Raw genomic sequence first — 22,979 nt, 5'->3', positions numbered from 1 at the left:
ATTGTCACAAATCTGTAAAGCTATGCAGGTATCCCTGGTGAGGAGTGGAAGAAAGGGTGTTATGTAGTAGGAGACCATGCACCAAAATTCAGGGGAATTTTAACTCTGAAGGAAATTCTAATTTCCTCTGATGCTTACGAGATCAGGTTTTTATTATCAATATTTACTAAAGCCCATTAAAAATTATGTAAATATACAGGTGGGTCCCAAAAAAGTTTACAATTCAAGAACAGAATTTTTCATTAAAAATGAGCTAGAAACCTCAATGTGTTCTAGCAATTACGCTTATTCTCATTCTTTTCACAAGACTTATATGTAACAAATTACAGAAAACCTTACATAAATATCAGTTTATCTCTTTCCGAGTCAAAATACTCAGAGGTTAACTCATCTACACTGAAGCATGGCACACTTGTTCCTGAACGCACTTTACTATTACTAGTTGCTCCTTCTTTCAAAAATATTATTCTGAACCTTATGAATATTTGTGTTATTGCTATGTTTACAATGAGCCTAAGAAGCCCATCTTTTATCCCTAGAGTGAAGTATGTAGTCTGGCACAAGGAAGACATCTAACATTTGCCAAATGAACACAAATGGTATTTATTTTACTATAATGCTTAAAAAAAAATTCAATTATAAAATCTGCACAACCCCCAATATTGATGAAGCAGTGAAGTGCTTTTATTATATTTCAGAAAAGTCAACCTCACAACTCATGTTCGTGACCACAAATATTTCACAAGATTCAGTCACTCTAATAACCAAACCCAATGCCATCAAGTCAATTCCAACTCATAGCGACCCTATAGGACAGGGTAGAACTGCCCATAGAGTTTCCAAGGAGCGCCTGGCGGATTCGAACTGCAGACCCTTTGGTTAGCAGGCGTAGCACTTAACCACTACGCCACCAGGGTTTCCAAAACTCTAATAAAGCAGGTAAAAAAGGGGCCCTTTCCATGCTGGCCCCCCACACGATTACAACTCCATGGTAGGTGTGCCGTTATCTTTCTGAGGAAGATATTCCTTTTGCCTTAAAGCTTTGATAGGCCAGGACTTATTTTCAGGTGTCATCATTTCAAAAACAAATGATAAAATGTCCCCAGAAAATAATGTTGCTCAAAGAACACTTCAAAGCCACTGAAGGTGCTCTGGAAAAGGTCTGGGAAGTACAGATTAAATGGTTAAAACCAAGGTTTTTCAATTTACTCTCAATAATATATATTTCCTGAATTCATTTTGGATGCACAGAACCATAGAAGGCACTGCATAAGAATTACTGACAAGGTTGACAAAGCTGATCACTGGTACAACTGCTGGTGATATATTTTGTTACATTTCAGGTGGCAGTATCAGATGACCTGCATATGGCTTGGAACATTCATTTAAAAATTATTATGTTCTTCCAGATAAGATCTGAAAAAGAAGCATTTACTATATTTCAATTTTTTTTTAATGGGAAAAATGTTTCCACTGTTTTGATGTTCATGCAGGTAATATTTAAAAAAAAATTTTTTTTTTCAAATTTTTAAAAAAATATTTAAAGGGTTAACAAAATGGTACTCACAGTCTGGAGAATATATGAAGCTTGGTCCCTAAGCAATGACATCACTTTTAACAGACGGTATAAAAACTGCAAATAGGTGCAGCTTATCCCTTTTACAACTGTTGCTACAGTTGTGCTACATGTGCACAAAAGAAACCAAAACTTTTTGGCTCTCACATTCTTGTAATTATTCTTCTAAATTCACGTTAAAAAAAAAAAATTTTAATTTTCAGACTTACAAAGCAGCCATCTTTTTACTACTACAAGTCAAAAACAAAAAGTGAGCTTTTTTTACAGTGGCAAATCAACTTATTTCCTCAGAGGAAAACTTTGTAGGAATCACTGTCCACTATGAAATAAAAAAATTTTTTTTTTCTCACAAGTTTCTCTCTCTCATCCTCTCTCAAAAAACAACCAAAAAAGGGGGGGGGGAAACTATAGCGCTACTATGAAAAGTAATTCACAATTCTGAAGATTAACACTACTTCATTATGGCTGATGGTGCCAACCAAGTAACACAAGGACCAGGGATAGAAATTTCCTTTATCATTGCCAAATGATACTGAATACATACCCAGTAGGATATTAAACACCTGGTATTTTTTTTTTGTTTTACATGGATCCCGGACCCAGCTTTTGAAGTACTCCTATGCAGAGCCCAGCTGTTCTTAGTGATATATCCACAGGAGTTTAATTTCAATTGTGTGCTAAGAAGTAGGAGGCAGTGATTATACCCTAGAAACAGTTTCCAACTGGGGTTAATTTGTCCTTCAAATATTCTCCTCCTAACTCACTAATGGCAGTATCTGATTCACTATACTTTAAATGGAAGAACACAAGACCAGGCTTGGGAAACTTATGCTTTACTCATTTTAAGATTGAAAATGCCACAGAACAAATGTACTCTCTCCGCAGCTTCCTCTACAAAGAAAACTGTACTGGAAGTACTACTACTGTTCCTTTGAAAATACGTACATGAACTGGTTCTTTCAATTCTTTTCTCACTTGCTTATTCCTCCTACTACAAAACATTACCAGTGTTCATTTCTTCTTCTCTATAGTACCAGAAAATCAAGTGTGGCTATTCAGAATTTAGCATAATAGAATAACAAATTAAATTATTTGCTCATCCTGTGTTCACTGTTTTTAATCAACAACTTGAATGAAGACATAAAAGACGCAATTTTCAAATGCCACAAGGTGATATCTCGTAAGCCAGATGACAGGCTACAGGTTCAAAAAGTGGGACAAAATAAGGAACAAAATGAAATTTTACAAATACAAAAGCCAGCATTCAGATTTCTTAAGGGAAGAAAAAGCCATACATAAGGACAGAATATTCAGAGTTTCAAAAGAAGGTGAGCTTTAGTTCACTATAAACTCAACTCAGCCTAAACCCACCTGCAGAACATTGGGCTAAGTAAGCAGGAAAGGTAGCAGTGGATCTCCAGTTTCCTGAAGAAATTAAGACTAAACATTAGTTGCCTGAACGGGTCTTTGGAGCTGGGAAAACTCTGTTCAGTTTTAGAAGCACACGACTCATGAAAAGGGAAGGGGCTAAAACCTGTCAACGCTTAAGGCAACTTCAGGGTCAAGTCACTGCTACAGAAATCTAAATTCAGTTTCCACCCTCGCTCTCTTTTTCGTTGCCTGACTGCCACCATTGTGGGTCCCATGCATGCTCCTGGGAAGCACCTGTCCCAGTTGGCTCTGCCCTATCGCTGCAGCGTCCCTGCCTGGCTGAAGCTGACGTCTAACGACGTGAAGGAGCAGATCTAAAAATTGGTCAAGAAGGGCCTGACTCCTTCACAAATTGGTGTGATCCTAAGAGATCAGCAATGCGTTGCACTAGTATGTTTTGTGATAGGCAATAAAATCTTAAGAGTCCTTAAGTCCAAAGGACTTGCTCCTGATCTTCCTGAGAATCTCTACCATTTAATTAAGGAAGCTATTGCTGTTCAAAAGCATCTCGAGAAGAACGGAAAGGATAAGGATGCTAAACTCCGTCTCACTGAGAGTGGAATTCATCAATTGGCTAGATATTATAAGACGAAGACAGTCCTCCCCTCCAATTGGAAATATGAATCATCCACAGCCTCTGCCCTGGTTGCATAAATTTGTCTATATACTTCAGCAATAAAATCATTGTTTAACTACCAAAAAAAAAAAAAAAAGGAAAGAACTCTAAATTCAGATGCTCTTACAGGAAAACAGACATACAACTTTGTTTTTCTAGAAAACAAAAGCACAGGTAAATGCAACTTATTAACTAACTCATGAAACTGAACACTGAAATAATAATTAAAAAAAAACGGTAACTGATTACAGATAACTCTCCCAGTTACAGTTAAGAGTCATTATTATATGGTTATCCTTAATGATGAAATCTTCCTTTAAATAAAACTTTACTGCTACAAACCATGGGTCAGGGAAAGTCAAACCATGGAAGAGATATCACCAGTTACATTAGCCTTTCACTTCCACTGAATTTCTTTCAGTGGGGTAAGGGAATGCATACACCACTGTATACATTTTATCAATAAAGAAAGATACTTTAATTGAAATAAAAATCACATGGATTGGCGAAAACTTCCATTCATTCCTCAAAATGGGTGCCTACTGTGTGCCAGACACTATTTTGGGAACAGGACTCATTGGTGAACACGGCAGAGTCCCTGACCTAATGAGCACTGGATTTCTACTAATTATCCATCTTCACCATCTAATCTACTTTCAAAAAAGTGACAGGGATACTGTGCAGGTGAGGGCACTATTTTAGTGAGCATGATTCAGGAAGAAGAGTATCACATGCATATTGGGATGACATTATCTGAGGTGATAAGCAGTCTCCAAAACAATAAGGAGGCAGCTTCAAGAAGATACAAAGGAAGAGCATTCCTGGTGGAAAGAATAGAAAGGTCCTGGGGCAAGAATGAGTTTGAAACGTTTCAAAGGGGCAGAAAAAAGACCAACGTGGCTGATACAGTGTACAAGAAGGAGACGAGTAGGCAATGAGGTGGAAAACTGGACCCAAAAAAAAAAAAAAAATCAAACCAAACCCGTGGCCACCGAGCTGATTCCGAGTCACAGTGATCCTACAGGGCAGAGGAGAACTGCCCCACAGTTTCCAAGGAGCTGCTGGTGAATTGAACTGCTCACCTTTTTGCTTAGCAGCTGAGCTTTTAACCACTTTGCCACTAGGACTCCAGGAAAGTTGGGACGGGGGCCAGACACTGAGGACACTGTAGGCCATGGCAAGGAATTTGATTATTATTTTAATTACAAAGTGATATGGTCTGATTGGAAACAGTGGTTAAGTGCTATGGCTGCTAACCAAAAGGTCAGCAGTTCGAATCCGCCAGGCGCTCCTTGAAAACTCTATGGGGCAGTTCTACTCTGCCCTATAGGGTCGCTATGAGTTGGAATCGACTCGATGGCAGCGGGTTTTTATGGTCTGATTTACGCTTTATGATTACTCTGGCTCCTGAGAAAAATGGATCATAAGAGGAAAGGGCATAAGAGGGAATGAAACCATTTAACAACTACTGTCCATTTTTCTTGTTTGGCAAGGAAATGAAAATCATATTATCTCCAACACAGGGGAGAAGGAGCCCAGGTGACTGTACCAAGCAAAACTATTATGTTAACTGCAGTCCCCCACACAAAGTAAGAGTCTGTGTAAAAGGACTTTTAAACAGACTGCATCAGTGAATAATGAAGATAAACAGGATAATTTGTGACCAAAGAGAAAGCTGACTAACACGCTGCCTTTTTTTCCACCAACTCCACGTTCAAATAATAGTGATTCAACAATGGAAAATCAATGTTTTCACAAAATACGAAAGGCTTAAATGACGTGGCTCTAAAAAAGTTTAAAAAAGTCATTTTTAAAAAGTGGGCATTTGGTCTCCATTTCATGCTTCTTCTAGTGGATGGAGGAAGAAGAACCTGTCAGTGAGTGACATTCGGAGATGCTCGATTACTAGTGAGCCTGCTAATAAGCCCACTCCTTCTCACTTCTATACTGTTATTCAAGTATCTAAGAATGGCCTCTGTGCTCACTGGGTGAACGCTAGTCTTTTAATACTACTGTCGGGGAATCAGAAATGGTAAAGGTGGTCATTCAAAGAGTAAGATTTCACCCACCTTCTCCAATACATTCAGACCATATGATACAGCTTTAACACTGAGAGCAAACCCTCTGACCATGAGCAATAGGAAGACATTTTGTCTGTCTTGCTAACACAAATCAGAAGTTACATTAAGAAGTAACTAAACCCGTATACTGCCAGAAAAGCTCACTATCAGCCATGCAAAAGTCAAAATAACTTTGGTATAAATTCCTTAACATTTAAACAAATAATTTTGGAGGGATCTTTACAATTTATTCTCCAAGGACTTGTGATTCACATATTTACAGGCATAGTAGGTATAGGTACTAAGCAATGTGATGATCTGTGTGCTGGGCACCGAAGTACAGCATTTTGTGAACTCAGGTGTTTTACAGGTATCATATAAAGCTCTTCTGTTGTTGAAGCAGCAAACTGGTAACATCTACATTTATATTTCTCATTTCATATTGTCAATTCCATACTTAGTGGCTTGCACCTCAACCCATGCCCTGGTTTATACTCCTGAGTAGATCCAAAGATGCTTAAGGTAATAAAAACACTCCTTGTTTCAGGCTCTCAAAAAAGTAAACATCACACTAATTTTCATACCAAGCTGGGGGGGGGGGAGGTGTTTGAAGCAGGTGTTCTGGGGCAGGGGTTCGTCAAAGTCACCCACAGCCTGTTTCTGCAAAGCCTAAGGCTAAGAAAGGAGTCCTAGTGGCACAGTGGTTGAAACGCTTGGCTGCTAACCAAAAAGTTGGCGGTTCGAACCCACCAGCCACTCCTTGGGAGAAAGATGTGGCAGTTTGCTTCCGTAAAGATTTATTGCCTTGGAAACCCTACAGGACAGTTCTACTCTATCCTATAGGGTCGCTAGGAGTTGGAATTGACTTGGTATCAGTGGGTTTGGTTTTTTGGTTTTAAGGCTAAAAATGATTTTTTTTGGTACAATTTTTAAAGTGTTATTTAAAAAAAGAAAAACATGCAATAAAGACTATATGATCCACAAAGCGCAAAATATTTAATATCTGGCCTTTTATAGAGCAAGTTTGTTGGTTCCCTAAGACAAGCAGTTCCCTAAACTGGCTTTGTATCAAAAAATCATCTAAAGCACTTAAAAAAATTTCAGAGTCCTAGGCCCACTCCATACTGACAGAATCAGAATTTCCAGGATTAGACTCTTCATTTTAAAAAGCTCCTCCGGAACTCGTGAAGTCAGGAGGAGATAAAAGCAGCAGCCTGAATCCCAATCTTTCCTCACATCCTTCATGAAAAGCATAAAATCAGAAGGACTACAAATAAAACAACACATGGCCCATACCTCTAGCATTACTAGGAGACAAAATACCACAAATTACTTGTAAGAAGAGAAATAAACACCAAAATCCAACATAGTACCCAGTGCCTCCGCAAACCTGTGATGCTTAGCACATTAGAGGTGAGGCTTAGGAGACCCTATGAAAAGAGAAGAGAGGATCAGAGGGCCCAAATGAAGTACAGAAAAAAATCACCCAGAAAAACAAAGTCCAACACCAATTGCCAAAATATTTAACACTGGAACTTGCTAAGCTCACAATACCAGCTACACAGAGATTGAAAGGAACAGCAACAGAAGTGGTAGGCTCAAACAGTGCTTTGGGGGACAGGTGCTTCTCAGGGATACGACAGTAACGGAAAAGAAGGGAAAACTAAGGATTCTGCAGAAGCCAAAGAGAAAAAGATATACAACACCCTGCCTCTTCCTTTTACCACCACTAACACTTAAAAAAAAAAAAAATGCATCTTCTCTATCTTAATAGAGGAAAGCATTCTTGAACTAAGAACCTTGTCCACAAAACACCTAGGAATAAGGGGGATTAAACCAACTTCATACAATACTAATGGAAGAAGACAACAGAGAATATAAATCATAACATTTCACCTGATAGATTCTCCCTACACAATAGTAACACTACCACCACATACACACAAACCATGAAACAGAAGACAACTGTGAAGCAACACCTCATATTGAATAAAATAGGCTCAAACAAGTATTTGGAGATATCGTGAACAAAAATAAGATGGCCTAAAATAAAAAATTCAAAAGAACTAAAATCCAGGAAGAAATGAGTATTGTCCAAACTCAGGGAAGTAATTGGCAGAAAAAAAAAAAAAATCACAAAATCATCTCAGAAATTAAATTACAAAACGCCCAAGGGAGCACAAATTTGAGTGAAAATCTAATAAGGCATATGAAAGGCAGGAAAATAAGAGAATGAAAATGAGATAAATTAAGTAAAAAGGGTCAGAACAAAGTGGGTGAAACAGAAGACATGCAAGAGCTCCAACATATGTATAACTGGAATCCTTTAAGAAGGAAAAAAAAGGGAACAAAATATTTTAAACTGTAAGTCAAGACAAGAAACCTTCCCAGAAATAAGAGATAATCTAAACTAGCATACTGAAAAGGTCCACTGTATACCTGGGAAATCTGATCTAGAACAATCCAAAACACATTCTAGTAAAATCAGTAGAGTTTAAAGACAAAGAAAAAATCCTCAGAGCCTTAGAGCAAAAAAAAATTCAAATTACTCAAAAAAAAAGAAAATTAGACTTTGAAAGCAGCACATAAAGAAAGTCAATAGTGGAGCAGCACTTCTAAGAAACTTAAGGAGAGTATGTGGGAGAAAGCTTTCCTTCTAATACTAGGATTACAGAAAGAAAAGGAGTTTTGAATGTATAAGAACTCAGAAAACACTGTATAAACCTTCCCTTTCTGAGAAATTCACTAGAGCATTAGCTGCATCCAACCAAGACAAAACTAGGGAAGCTTTTGCAAAAAGACTAATGGTAAGCATTTAGCATGTTTAACTGCAGAGGTAAGACAAAGGTGGAAACTGGATAAAAGAGTGGAAAGTAAATGTTATATATGCTGGCAAAGAAGAAACAATGCACAAATATACAAAATAAAATAGCAAAGATGGAACTATTCATACAGAGAAAATTAAAAAAAAAAAAAAAAGAGATTGCACACCTCTATTCAAATAATAATGGAAACCCTGGTGGCACAGTGGTTAAGTGCTACAGCTGCTAACCAAAGTGTCAGCAGTTGAATCCACCAGGCGCTCTTTGAAAACTCTACGTGGCAGTTCTACTCTGTTCTATAGGGTCGCTATGAGTCAGAATGAACTCGACAGCACTAGGTTTGGTTTTGGTTTGGTATCAGAAAATAAATAAGACAAAGCCCCAAACTGAGCCACAATTTAGATTGAGTATCAAGTTCACTTTAATGGTTCAGAATCTTGGTTCACTGTATTGACTCCAGTGTTTCCATTCTGAATCTAAAAACCTCCTGTCCACTCTGGTCCACAATGATCAGATGCTCTTCAAACTTTGTTTCCAATATTGGTATCCTTTTAAAAACTTTTGTATTATCTGTCTAGATGTTAGCTTCCTGTTTTCCACCTTAGACAAACAATTCATCGACTGTTTCATCAAGTCCTAGCAGGGCTGCCAGATAAAATGCAGGACACCTAGTTAAATTTCAGATAAACATCAAATAATTTTTTAGTATAAGTTTGCCCCATGCAATATGTTGGACGTAACCCATTCCCATCGAGTCGATTTCGGCTCATAGCGACCCTGGACAGAGTAGAACTGCCCCATAGAGTTTCCAAGGAGCGCCTGGTGGATTCAAACTGCTGACCTCTTGGTAAGCAGCTATAGCTCTTAACCACTATGCCACCAGGGTTTCCATCTGGGACATACTTACACTAAAAAAAAAAAAAACGAAATTCAATTTAACTAAATAATCTGTTTTTTATTTGCTATATCTGTCAAGCCTAAAACCAAAAAAAAAAAACCAAACCACCTGTTGCCATCAAGTTAATTCCGACTCGTAGCAACCCTATAGGAGAGTAGAACTGACCCATATGGTTTCCAAGGAGCATCTGGTGGGTTTGAACTGCCAACCTTTTGGTTAGCAGCCATAGTTCTTATCCCCTACACAACCAGGATTTCCTGGCAACCCTAGTCCTTGATAAATCAAAACCCATTTCCTATTTATATATCACCGCCCGCGACCCGCGGCCGTCGAGTCGATTCTGACTCATAGCGACCCTATAGGGCAGAGTAGAACTGCCCCACAGAGTTTACAAGGAACGCCTGGAGGATCTGAACTGCCAACCTCTTGGGTAGCAGCTGTAGCACTTAACCACTACGCCACCAGGGTTTCCTAAATATCACCAGTATCCAATAAAATATAATTAAAAAAAAGACTAAACACTAAATATAATATCTTTCTGTGTTATACGGTCGCTATGAGTCATAATTGACTTGATGGCAACAAGTTTGGTTTTTCTGGTTCACTTCAGAAGCAAATTCAGTCTTCATGTAGCTGACCTTCACCTCACTCTGTTCCCTTAGCCCACAACATGTGCAATACATTGTAAATGGATTACAGCCCCTTCCATCTGTCCTACCTTATTGGTCCCACACTAACCACTCCCCCGCCCCCTGCAAAAAAACCAAACCCATCACTGTCAAGTCAATTCTGACTCATAGACCCTATAGCACAGGGTAGAACCGCCCCATAGGGTTTTCAAGGCTGTGATCTTTATGGAAGCAGACTGCCACGTCTTTCTCCTGTGGAGCGGCTGAACACTTAATCACTGCACCACCAGGGCTCCTTAGCCCACACTAACAGGACTCTAATCACGCCTCTGAACAGAATTAAAAAACACCAAGTCCCCAGTTTACAGCCCAGAGGCTCCTTATTCCATATTCACTCCATAGTCAACAAAGTTCTTTCCTTAATCCTCACCTTCTCTTTAATTTACTATACTAGTAGTTAGGGAACTTTTGCTTTTTTTTTGGTACCCTCACCTTCACCTCTATTCCCATATGCACAGTAGACACCGTGTTTGCTATGTACACAAAAGTTCAGCGAGTGTCTTCTAAATATTAAATGTCATTATACCCCACTGCCATCGATGTAAATACATGAGTTGTGATGGGCTGCATTACATTCATATTAATCCTACCCTAGAATTCACTTTTTGAAATAAACTCATAACATCAATTATTTTCCTGACTTTTCTACAGTTTATATGTAAAATGTATAGAAATTCCAGTTAAGGAGTTTCTGGAAGCTTAGAATGTTTCCAGTTAGCATTTACTGAGCATTTACTACATTCTAGACTCTCCTAGATGCTGCTTATCTACACAGTATGACTATACCTACCGATATTTTAAAATAAATAAGTATTGGAACATATACAGCCTAAAACATATTTATTTTTCTACCAAGAATTACTTTAACTCATCCTGATAATGCTGCCACTGCTTGAAATATTCATCCATTTCTGTTTATGAAATTTCTTTTAGGGACTAAGGCACTTTTTCCCCCTTCAATAGCAGCAAATCTTCACGTTTTTTACAGATATACTATCAAGAACAGAGCCTTGGTGGTACAGTGGTTAAGAACTCAGCTGCTAACCAAAAGGTCAGCAGTTCAAATCCACCAGCCTCTCCTTGGAAACCGAATAGGTCAGTTCTACTAATTGACTTGATGGCAACGAGTTTGGTTTTTTGGTTTTATTATCAAAAATAATTTTGTAAAGACATTTCATTAATAAGGTGGAGGGGTTAAAACACTGTATTTTACAGGAAGGTTAATAAAAGGTTATGTCACAAAAATTGTTTATTAGAGGTAAGTCTCTACAAAAAACTGTATTTTGCAATAGTCACCTGAATCAATTCGTAGTACGTCAACATTCTAAGCTCAATATCAATCCTGTGAGATGAACTCTACAGATCCGTGCTCTTTCACATTAACACATTTTGTCATTTACAGTTTTGACATAAGTGCTTTCTTGAAGCTTGAGTATATTCTTCTACTACAAACTTTTTCCCCCAGGTATCATCCGAAACACTACTTTTTATCAATGGTCACTATTTTCTTTTAAAATGTGAAGTCAATTCTGACATAAATCCATCCAAATATGTGCAGCTGATATTTCACAAAGGCCCAGAGTCAGTTAAATAGGGAAAATACAGTCTCTTTAACAAATGGTGCTGGCATAACTGGATATTCATCCGCAAAAAAGTGAAACAAGACCCATACCTCACACCATCACGAAAACTAACTCAAAATGGATCAAAGACCTAAATACAAAATCTGAAACGATAGAGATCGTGGAAGAAAAAATAGGCACGTTAGGAGCCCTAATACATGGCATAAAGAGTATACAGAACATTACTAACAAGGTACGAACACCAGAGGGGAAACTAGATAACTGGGAGCTCCTAAAAATCAAACACCTATGCTCATCCGAAGACTTTACCAAAAGAATAAAAAGATTACCTACAGACTGTGAAAAAGTTTTTAGCTATAACATTTCCAATCAGCGTCTGATCTCTGAAACCTACATGATACTGCAAAAGCTCAACAACAGAAAGACAACCCTACTAAAAAATGGGCAAAGGATATGAAAAGGCACTTCACCGAAGAAGACATTCAGGCAGCTAACAGATACATAAGGAAATGCTCACAATCATTAGCCATTAGAGAAATGCAAATCAAAACTGAGATACCATCTCACTCCAACAAGGCTGGCGTTAATCCAAAAAACACAAAATAATAAACGTTGGAGAGGTTGTGGAGAGACTGGAACACTTACATGGTGCTGCTGGGAATATAAAACGGTACAACCGCTTTGGAAGTCAATTTTGCGCTTCCTTAAAAAAGCTAGAAATAGAAGTACCACATGATCCAGCAATCCCACTCCTTGGAATATATCCTAGAGAAATAACAGCCTTTACATGAACAGATCTATGCACACCTATGTTCACTGCAGCACTGTTTACAACAGCAAAAAAGATGGAAGCAACCAAGGTGCCCATCATTGGATGAATGAATAAATTATGGTACATTCACATAGTAGAATCCTATGCATCGATAAAGAACAATGATGAATCCGTGAAACATTGCATAACGTGGAGGAATCTGAACAGGATTATGCTTAGGGAAATTAGCTGCAAAAGGACAAAGATTGTACGAGACCACTATTATAAGAACTCAAGAAACAGTTTAAACAGAGAGGGAAGGAGAGGGGTATTCACTAACTAGATAGTAGACAAGAAACTATTTTAGGTGAAGGGAAAGACAACATATAATATAGGAGAGGTCAGCACAACTGGACTAAACTAAAAGCAAAGAAGTTTCCTGAATAAACTGAATGCTTCGAAGGCCAGAGTAGCAGGGGCGGGGGTCTGCGGACCACGGTTTTAGGGGACATCTAGGTCAATTGGCATAATAAAATCTATTAAGAAAACATTCTGCATCCCACTTTGGTGAGTGGTGTCTCTGGGGTCTTAAATGCTAGCAAGTAGCCATCTAAAATACATCAATTGGTCTCAACCCACCTGGGCCAAAGGAGAATGAAGAACACCAAAGACACGAGGTAATTATGAGCCCAAGAGACAGAAAGGGCCACATAAACCAGAGGCTACATCAGCCTGAGATCAGAACTAGATGGTGCCTGGCTGCAACCGATGACTGCCATGACAGGGAACGCAACAGAGAATCCCTGATGGAGCAGGGGGGCAGTGGGATGCAGACCTCAAATTCTCGTAACAAGACCAGACTTAATGATCTGAGACCAGAAAGACCCCTAAGGTCATGGTCCCCAGACCTTCTGTTAGCCCAAGACAGGAACCATTCCTAAAGCCAACTCTTCAGACAGGGATTACACTGGTCTATAAGACAGAAAATGATACTGGTGAGGAGTGAGCTTCTTGGCTCAAGTAGTCACATGAGACTATGTGGGCAGCTCTTGCCTGGAGGGGAGATGAGAAGGCAGAGGGGGACAGAAGCTGGCTGAACGGATACAGGGAATACAGGGTGGAGAGAAGGAGTGTGCTGTCTCAGGAGGAGAGCAACCAGGAGTACATAGTAAGGTGTATATAAATTTTTTTGTATGAGACTGACTTGATTTGTAAACTTTCACTTAAAGCACAGTAAAAATTAAAAAAAAAAAAAAAAGAATTCTGCTGCTAATCAAAAGGTCTACAGTTCAAATCTACCAGCTGCTCCTTGGAAACCCTGTGGGGCAGTTCTACTCTGTGCTAAAGGGTCACTACGAGTTCGAACCAACTCCACGGTAACAGGTTTTTTTTGGTTTTTTACAGAGCATATTTAGAGTCAGTGAGAATAAACCAAATCCCTAACCTATTTTACAGTTTTCCTCAATCCTTAGATAAGCGCTTTAAGAATCATGCAAAAATATTTTAATTCTAAAGAAAGAAAAAAATCTAGTTCTTGACATTACTTTAAACTCCTGGTACATGTCAGAGGTATACCAGTATATAACAGGAAGAGTAGTGGACTAGGGAGTTAAGAGACTTCAGTCAACATGGCTTTTTAGCTACTCATCATTTGGATAAGTAAACTGACTCATTTCTGTCTATAGAGAATGAAACCATCACCTTACCTGGAGGCCTGTTACAGAGATTAACTCAAATGTTACATGCAACACACTTCTGACAGAATCACTCCTCTTCTAACTCTATTCTCCTAACTGTAAATATGAAAGCAGTAAGCCAAAGTCAATTTCTCAAATTAAAGCAATGGTCTGAAGTCCGGGACTGCTACCGGTATAATACTCAAACTTTCTCCCTGTCAAAAGCACTCATTTTATTTGGCAGATTCAGGTTATATTTGCCATAAGCTGAAGCTTATCCTTATAAAATGAAAATTTTAAGCATTTCACATAAAAATCTCTCAATGATATAAACAAATTATCTTGGACAATTAAGAAATTTCAAACTATTTAAAAAAACAAATGATGATACCAGGTTACTACTCTTTTTTTTCTTTTAAGGCCCACTCTGAACCAGGGTTCCATTCTTTCACCACACTTATTAAATCTGTATGCTGAGCAAATAATCTGAGAAGCTGTACTGTATGAAGAAGAACCGGGCATCAGGATTGGAGGAAGACTCATTAACAACCTGCAATGTGTAGGTGACACAACCCTATCTGCTGGAAGTGAAGAGGACTTGAAGCACTCGCTAACGAAAATCAACGACCACAGCCTTCAGTACGCCTCACACCTCAACATAAAGAAAACAAAAATCCTCACAGCTAGACCGGTAAGCAACATCATGATAAACGGAGAAAAGATCTAAGTTGCCAAGGATCTCATTTTACTTGGATCCACAAGCAACACCTATGGAAGCAGCAGTCAAGAAATCAAAAGATGCACTGTACTGGGCAAATGTGCTGCAAAAAACTTCTTTAAAGTGTTAAAAAGCAAAGTGTTCACCTTGAAGACTAAGGTGCCCCTGACCCAAGCCATGGTATTTTCAATCACCTCATGAGCATGTGAAAGCTGGACAATGAATAAGGAAAACTGAAGAATTGATGTTTCTGAATTTTGGTGCTGGCGAAGAATATTCAATCTACCATGCACTGCCAGAAAAATGAACCAATCTGCCTTGGAAGAAGTACAGCCAGAATGCTCATTAGAAACAAGGATGGCGAGACTTCATCTCACATACTTTGGACATGTTATCAGCAGGCATCAATCCTGGAGAAGGACATCATGCTTAGTAGAGGGTAGGCAAAAAAGAGGAAGATCCTCAACGAGACGGACTGACACAGTGGCGGCAACGATGAGCTCAAGCATAACAATGATTGTGAGGATGGCACGGGACCTGGCAGTGTTTCCTCTTGTACATACAGTCGCTATAAGTCAGAATCGACTCGATGGCACCTAACAACAACTGTACCAGATGGAGCCCTGGAGCGCAGTGGTTGAGTTTGGCTGCTAACCAAAAGGTCAATAGTTGGAATCCACCAGGTGCTCCTTGGAAACCCTATGGGGCAGTTCTACACTGTCCCGTAGGGTCTCTAGGAGTCGGAATTAACCAGGTTTGGTTTCTGGTTTTCTGTACCAGATACTACGCTAGGTCCTAGGCATACAAACTACCACCAACTTAGAACTTCCCCTTGAAAAACTCAGTCTACCTAAGGCTATCTAAGCAGACAGACTTGTAATAAATATGAATAAATACTAATTTTAAAATACAATATTTCCCTTGCTCAAATAATTTCAGGAATCATTCATTCTACCTCTCAGCATTCTTAGCCCCCAAAATAGGACATTCAAGTCTTTTTTCCATATTGAGTCTATGAGAATTTGAATCCCTCATTTTTGCTTAAAATTAGTAACTCTATAATTAAGAAGTAGCAGTAAACCCAAAAGCTAGTATACACAGATTGCCTGTCACAAGCCAGGCAAAGCAATTAAAAAAAAAATACTAAAAAAGGGTAGTGTCTCCTTTTTATGCATTAGCACTCAGGGTCACTATTCCACTAAGGATAAAAAATTTAAAAAGCACAAAGACTATTACAGAAACTGATTTTAACAAATAGGAAATTCAAACAAACATCAACATACTTCATTAATTTTCAAAGTTATAGGCCAGTTTTAAGAGCTAAGGAAATTACGATCACAGAACATAGGTTATAAAAAGCAACATGCTACCATCATATTCTTACAAATGGCCAAAATGACTCAGTTGACTTCAGAAGCCTTGGCAGACTCAATTTTTTTGAATATTACTGAAAAAAGTGGAACGTGCCTAGAAGAATATGCTTTTGTCAGTTAATAAAAATACTTCCGCATTTTATTTAAGGAGCCAGGGTTGCACAAGCGTTTTGCAATCGGTTGCTAACTCGAAGGCTGGCAGTTCGAACCTACCCAGTAGCTCTGCAGAAGAAAACAGCCCAGCAATCTGTGACAATCACAGCCAAGAAAACCCTATGACGCAGGTCTACTCTGAAACATATGGAGTTGCCATGAGTCGGGGACCGAATGCACTGCAGCTAACGACAACTGTAACATGTTTATTAAATGTAATTTTTCATTTTTAACCTCTAAACTTTTACTAAATCATTATTTTCTAATTGATGTTTCAGAATCACGGAAGCACTGATTCAATACAAAGTTATGGCAACAGACATGGAACTGACCCTACCTACAGAAGTTGGGGGAATGTCTCATCGAAAAAACGACTTTTAAAATGGGTCTTGGAGCAAGAGTAAGACTTTGTAACCCGAGAAATTTGGGCAAGGAGATTCTTAAAAAACACCATTTTCAGCAACAAGAAGTCAGGTTTCACTTCTTTCTTATAATACTTTTGCTTCCCTCTGAACCACCTTTCCAGTTTCTTCAAATTTGGTTAAGAGCTGGGCTGTTAACCAAAAAAGGTCAGCAGTTTGAATCCACCAGTTGCTCCTTGGAAACCCTAGAGTGAAGTTCTACTCTGTTGTATAGGGTCGCTATCAGTTGAATCTACCTGCTATGAGTCGAATCTACCGGACAGCAATGGGTTTATCTGCATTCACAGTGTGCTAGAAAACTACTCAACAAAATATTATAAAAATGTATCCAAAATATGAGTAAACATACTCAGTAAGCACCTAAAGTGAGGCATGAGAGTTTTAAAGCATGGCCTTCTGGCGTCTTAGACAGCTTTCTTGCCAATTTCCTGGTTCTCTACCTTGTTTTACATGGTTCAGGGAGCTGGATAAATAGCCTTAAGCCAGGAGATAAATTACTGTACATCTATGTCTCCTCATTCTTCCTTAGTCTTCTTCCTTCTTCATTCCTTCCCATGCCAGAGACATTCCAGATAGCAATTAGCCCCCAAAGCTGCGTTTCAGTACAAGAAGCTCATTATGCATTGACCTTAACAACATTAAAAGAATGGCATGATACAGTTAATTTGATATATTGCATCCTTTTACACCTGTAACTTTTCTAAGTAATTAAGAAGCACTACCTGAGAGGAACAGCCCTGGTCACCCAGTGGTTAAGAGTTCAGCTGCTAACCAAAAGGTTGCCAGTTCGAATCCACCAGCTGCTCCTCAGAAACCCCATGGGGCAGTTCTACTCTTTCCTATAGGGTCGATAAGAGTTGGAATTGACTCAAAGGCAATGGGTTTATTTTGGTTTTGGTTTACGTGAGAGGTTTATTTTGGTTTTGGTTTACCTAGTGAGGCAGTGGTTAGGCGTTAGGCTGCTAACCAAAAGGTTGGCAGTTCTGATCTACCAGCTGCTCCCTGGAAACCTTATGGGTAGTTCTCCTCTAAGGAGCTCTGGTGACACAGTGGTTAAGTGCTCGGCTGCTGCTAACTGAAAGATGGGCAGTTTGAACCCACCAGCGGCTCCTCAAAAGGAAATACTTGGTGATCATGTCAAATCTATTCTGACGAACAGTGACCCTACAGGACAGAGTAAGGGCTCTAATCTTTACTGAAGCAGACTGTCACAACTTTCTCCCATGGAGCAGCTGGTGGGTTCAATCCTCTGACCCTTCGGTTGACAGCTGAAGCCTTAACCACTATGCAACCAGGTCTCCTTGTATGAAGATTTCAGCCTAGGAAACATTATGAGGCATTTCTACTCTGTCCTATAAGGTTGCTATGAGTTAGAATCGATTCCATGACACACAAAATGTAAGTGTAAACAAAGTAACATTCAACCAACTATATAATCTATCCCGTTCTCCCTCCCCATCATGGTTTACTTCTACACTTGTCATATTATTTTAAAGTTCCCGATATCACTATCGTCCAGTGAATTTCAATGAGGACCCAAAACTCTCTGCATACATCTGCAGCTCTAGGTTCAAGTATCATTTCAGAATTTATAATTCAAAATTATAATACTCAACATTCCTTCCTTTCAACTTCATGGGACATACAATTTATGTGGCTTTCTGGTGTTACATACAGAGGGGCATGGCCAAAGAACTCCTCAGAGGTTTTTATCCCTTAAGAGTTTTCCCTCCTGTCAGGACAAAGACTTTTGTCAATACAGCCCCCATCCTGGAGAAATGATCCACTTATATCTAGGGTTGCAGGCATGTACCAAGAAGAGAGAGAATAGGAGCAAGTCCAAGTTTATGACTCAACTCACAACTGATACCCCAGCTCTCTAACTTGGTTGTACGTAGAAATATATGCAGAGCTCAGTGCGATGTAGAAAAACCCTTCCAAAGTAATAGTGCCAGAAGGTCAGAGGTCACCATCAAGAGTTCTAAGACTAGGATACAATGGTAGAAAAACCACTAAGGTTTTGATGATTAACAGCAGATTCCAGAATGTATTCTTTGTGTAAGAAGAGCTGGAAACAATATATTCCCATGCATTATAGGAAGAGAACAAAGATCAGGAAGAAAACATGTGCACACACTTACACTGGTTCCCTGGATGAACAGCACCTGATGAATCACTGCACAAATAAAGAAAACAGGAAAGGAACACTGGACACTGACTGAGGCATTACCTACAGAGCTGCGTAACAGCATCTCTCTTCTAGGCAGGTCACAGTTGTTATGGTCTAGCACAGTGATCATATAAATATTATTTCAAGGAATCTATCCAAAATCTTAACCTTCCCACTGCCTGAAGATTAAAATTAAAAATAAATAAATGAAATAAAATGTCATAGAAAGAGCCTGCTGATTCACCTTCCTAAAACTTCTCTAAAGTTTTATTTCATATACAACACTGAATATTCACTTTTTTTTTACTTTTTCTTTTTTTATTGTGCTTTAGGTGCAACTTTACAGCTCAAGTTAACTTCTCATGTGACCCTAGTTACAATCCCTATAATGTGACAGCACACTCCCCTTTCCACTCCGGGTTTCCCATGTCCATTCGACCAGCTCCTATCCCTTTCTGCATTCTCATCCTGACTCCGAACAGAAGCTGCCCATTTAGTTTCGTGTATCTACTTTTTTTTTTTAAAAAAAAAAAAACAAAGCACGTTCTTCTTAAGTAGTATTTTATGTTTTATAGTCCAGTCTAACCTTTGTCTGCAGAGTTGGCTTCAGGAACAGTTTTAGTTCTGGGTTAACAGAGAGTTTGGGGGCCATGTCTTCTGGGGTTCCTCTAGTCTCAGTCAGACCATTAAGTCCGGTCTTTTTATGTAAATCTGAGTTCTGCGCCACACTTTTCTCCTGCTCCATCAGGGACTCTCTGTTGTGTTCCCTGTCAGGGCGGTCATTGGCGATAGCCAGGAACCATCTAGTTCTTCTCGTCTCAGGCTGACCGAGTCTCTAGTTTATGTTGCCCTTCTGTCTCTTGGGCTAATATTTTCCTTGTGCCTTTAGAGTTCTTCATTCTCCTCCTTTGCTCCAGGTGGGCTGGGACCAATTGATGCATCTTAGATGTCTGCTCACAAGCTTTTAACACCCCAGATGCCACTCACCAAAGTGAGATGCAGAACATTTTCTTAATCAACTTTGTTATGCCAATTGGCCTAGGAATCCCCCAAAACCATGGACCCCAGACCCCGCCCTGTATTAACTTTTAACATGCATTTGCACTTAAAAAGTTTGATGTTAAACTTGTATAGAGTTCTCTCCTTTATTAAGGAAAAGATTAATCTGTAAAGAAGCATTTAGAAAAACTGCTCAACTATTCACTGGTATTTTAAATAAAAGTAATTTCTCTTTCTATAGGCTTCTCCTTAATATGCTCTTCCATTTAGAAAAGTCTACCCTGTCGTTTAGAAGCAGAGATGGGGGAGTTTTTTTTTTTTTTTTCCAGAAAAGAGTTAATTCATAAAACATAGTTATAACAAAATATTTCTCTTCTCCAACAACGTCATTCACCCGACACATCATTCAGCTGAAGGAAAAGCAGCAGTGCTTTGTGATAAATTCTCACCCCAAGCGTATTACAGTTTCCAAGGAGAAAACAAGTATTTTACAGGAGTCAAAGGTCAGTGAGATTCAGGCTCATGACTGGACAAATGATATTCATTCAAGGGTCATCAAGAATCTCACAGGCATACAGCACTGTGCCAGGGGCAAATAACAGGAAGATTACCAGTAACAGTCCTCCTCTACATGGAGGTGTCAATTATGGAAACGACAAAAATCACTGCACAAATTATTTTATAACGAATTATACATTGTAACAAGTGCTATGGGAATTTGAGAAAGTACAGCAGAGACCTAGAAGTCGGTGGCAAAAAACAGGGAGAAAAAAACAAAGATTCCCAAAGACTGAATCAGTCTCGCAAAAAGGAGGCTGAAAGAAAATTTCAATCAGAAGACCACAAACAACCAAAACCCTTTAAACTCAATAATTACAAAGGAAATAATCAGACATAAAGATAAGCATCTACAATAAAGATGTTCACTAGAGGATTATTAAACAGAGAAAAACTCAAAAATGATACGAATTAAAAACATTTTAAAGATATGAGAAAATTATATAAAGTTTTTTAAAAGCACACAATTATATCTACATTACCTCAAGCACGTTAATAGCTATACAAATAAACAAAAATAAATCAAAATGTTAAAAGCTAGCTACTTCTCAGAGGTAGAATTATGAGTGATTTTTTTTTTGTTTTTACATTCTTCTATACATGGCCAAACCTGCTGCAAAAGACTTCTTCGAAGTGCTGAAAAGCAAAGATGTAACTTTAAAAGGACTAAGGTGCGCCTGACTCAAACCATGATGTTTTCAATCACCTCATATGCACTCCAAAGCTGGACGACGAACAAGGAATACAAAAGAAGAGTTGATGCTTTTGAATTATGGTACTGGCGAAAAATATTGAATATACCATGGACTGCCAGAAAAACAAACAAATCTGTCTCGGAAGAAGTACAGCCAGAATGCTCATTAGAAGCAAGGATGGTTAGGCTTCGCCTCATGTACTTTGGACATGTTATCAGGAGGGACCAGTTCCTGGAGAATAACATCTTGCTTGGTGGAGTGCCAGCAAAAAAGAGGAAGACCCTCAACGAGATGGACTAACACAGTGGCTGCAGTAATGGGCTCAAGCACAACAATTGTGAGGATGGGGCAGGACCAGCAGTGGTGCGTTCCACTGTCCATGGGGTCGCTATGAGTCAGAATGGACTCGAGGATACCTAACAACATATTTTCTAAACAAATGCAGTATGCATTGTTACATTTTTAACTGGTAAAAAGATTATGTAAGTCACCTTACTTTAAGATTTTCCTTTAAAACCATCAATTACCCTTTCATCTTTTCCTGTAGACAATATTTCACCCACAGATTCCACAGAGCCCACTCATTTAAATGAACTGGTATTTGTAAACTGCTTAGGACAGCATCTGGCAGATAGGAAGCAGCCACATAGGTGTTCATTTTACTCAATCATTTTAATTTTCCTTTCTAGTCAAAGTAACTAGTTTTAGAGCTAGTCTATTTTTCATGGCACCTTGGCAGAAGAATATTCTTTATTCCCCTTCTGAATTCTAACATCTCTTAAAAGATACCTGTTCTCTCCCTCTAACATTCTAGTTCTGTCAAAGAAAGAGCAAGAAAAATAAATTCAAATATCAAATTCCTCAAAGGGAAGATGGAGAATTAATGAAGGAATTAGAATTTTAAAATCAACTGTTTAAGACACGTCACCTACAAAAATGTGCTCCTTAACAGATTTATTAAAGAGCCTCTCTTAAATCAGCATTTCATGGGATTAAACGCTAACATTAAAAAGAATATACACTTATCCTGATGCACAAATGAAGAAATCATATGCCAGATGCCAGACTCTCATCAGAGGCAGCTATGTGTAACTATTTGGAAATAAAATGTCTTCAAAAGTCTTTATGAGCAGCTTGGTGTGTGTGTATGCATGTACATGTACTCGATGAGGGAAGAGACAGTGGTGGTGAGGGAGATCCCAGGGGACTCTGCAAGAAACCAAAGATGGCAGAAAACTGTTCTACATAAATGGATGAGGAATTTGAACCTGGAAAGTAACGGAAGACTTGAGGGAAAAATCAAGGAATCAAAGAGGATTTTAGGTTGTTTGCTGTAGATTTATTTCCACTAGCACGTTTTCAGTAACGTCCCCATTGCTCACTTAAGCTTTTGTATAAGCTGACTACTTTATCCAACGTAATACTGAGTTCTACATCTAATTTCTACAAAAGTGCACAGACACAGGAATCAGAGTGACATATTTGGGTTATCCACACATTTAAATGTACTCTGTATATATATTAATTCTTAGTTTTGACAAACTTATACATGCATAAATCTTGTTTAGAGAAACAGATATACGAAAGTTTTTTTTTTTTTTTTTTTTAAACATCAGCAGTCCTCTTGCCCTACTTTCCACTCAGAGGCAGCTAGGACCAGAACTTTCAAATCTTTTAGCTGTTTTGGTACCTAACTCCATGCCCACAAATAATGCTTACAATATTACTCACTTTCTCAATTTTAAGCATCATATATGTCTTTCATCACCATTCTTCCCCCAAATCCCAG

At 38.7% G+C, this 22,979-nt stretch overlaps 1 protein-coding gene and 1 pseudogene across 9 annotated transcripts in view; one reads left to right on the top strand and one right to left on the bottom strand.

The window, feature by feature from the left end:
• Positions 1–22,979, bottom strand: part of ATP2B1 (ATPase plasma membrane Ca2+ transporting 1) — a 128,287-nt gene that overhangs the window by 92,741 nt on the left and 12,567 nt on the right. The window lies entirely within an intron of this gene.
• On the top strand, positions 3,192–3,728 carry LOC100655612 (small ribosomal subunit protein uS15-like; annotated as a pseudogene).

The sequence above is a fragment of the Loxodonta africana genome, chromosome 4 (assembly GCF_030014295.1).
Source record: "Loxodonta africana isolate mLoxAfr1 chromosome 4, mLoxAfr1.hap2, whole genome shotgun sequence".
Classification (NCBI taxonomy): Eukaryota; Metazoa; Chordata; class Mammalia; order Proboscidea; family Elephantidae; genus Loxodonta; species Loxodonta africana.
Note: the sequence above shows the minus strand (reverse complement) of the source record. Positions and strands in the feature narration are given on the sequence as shown.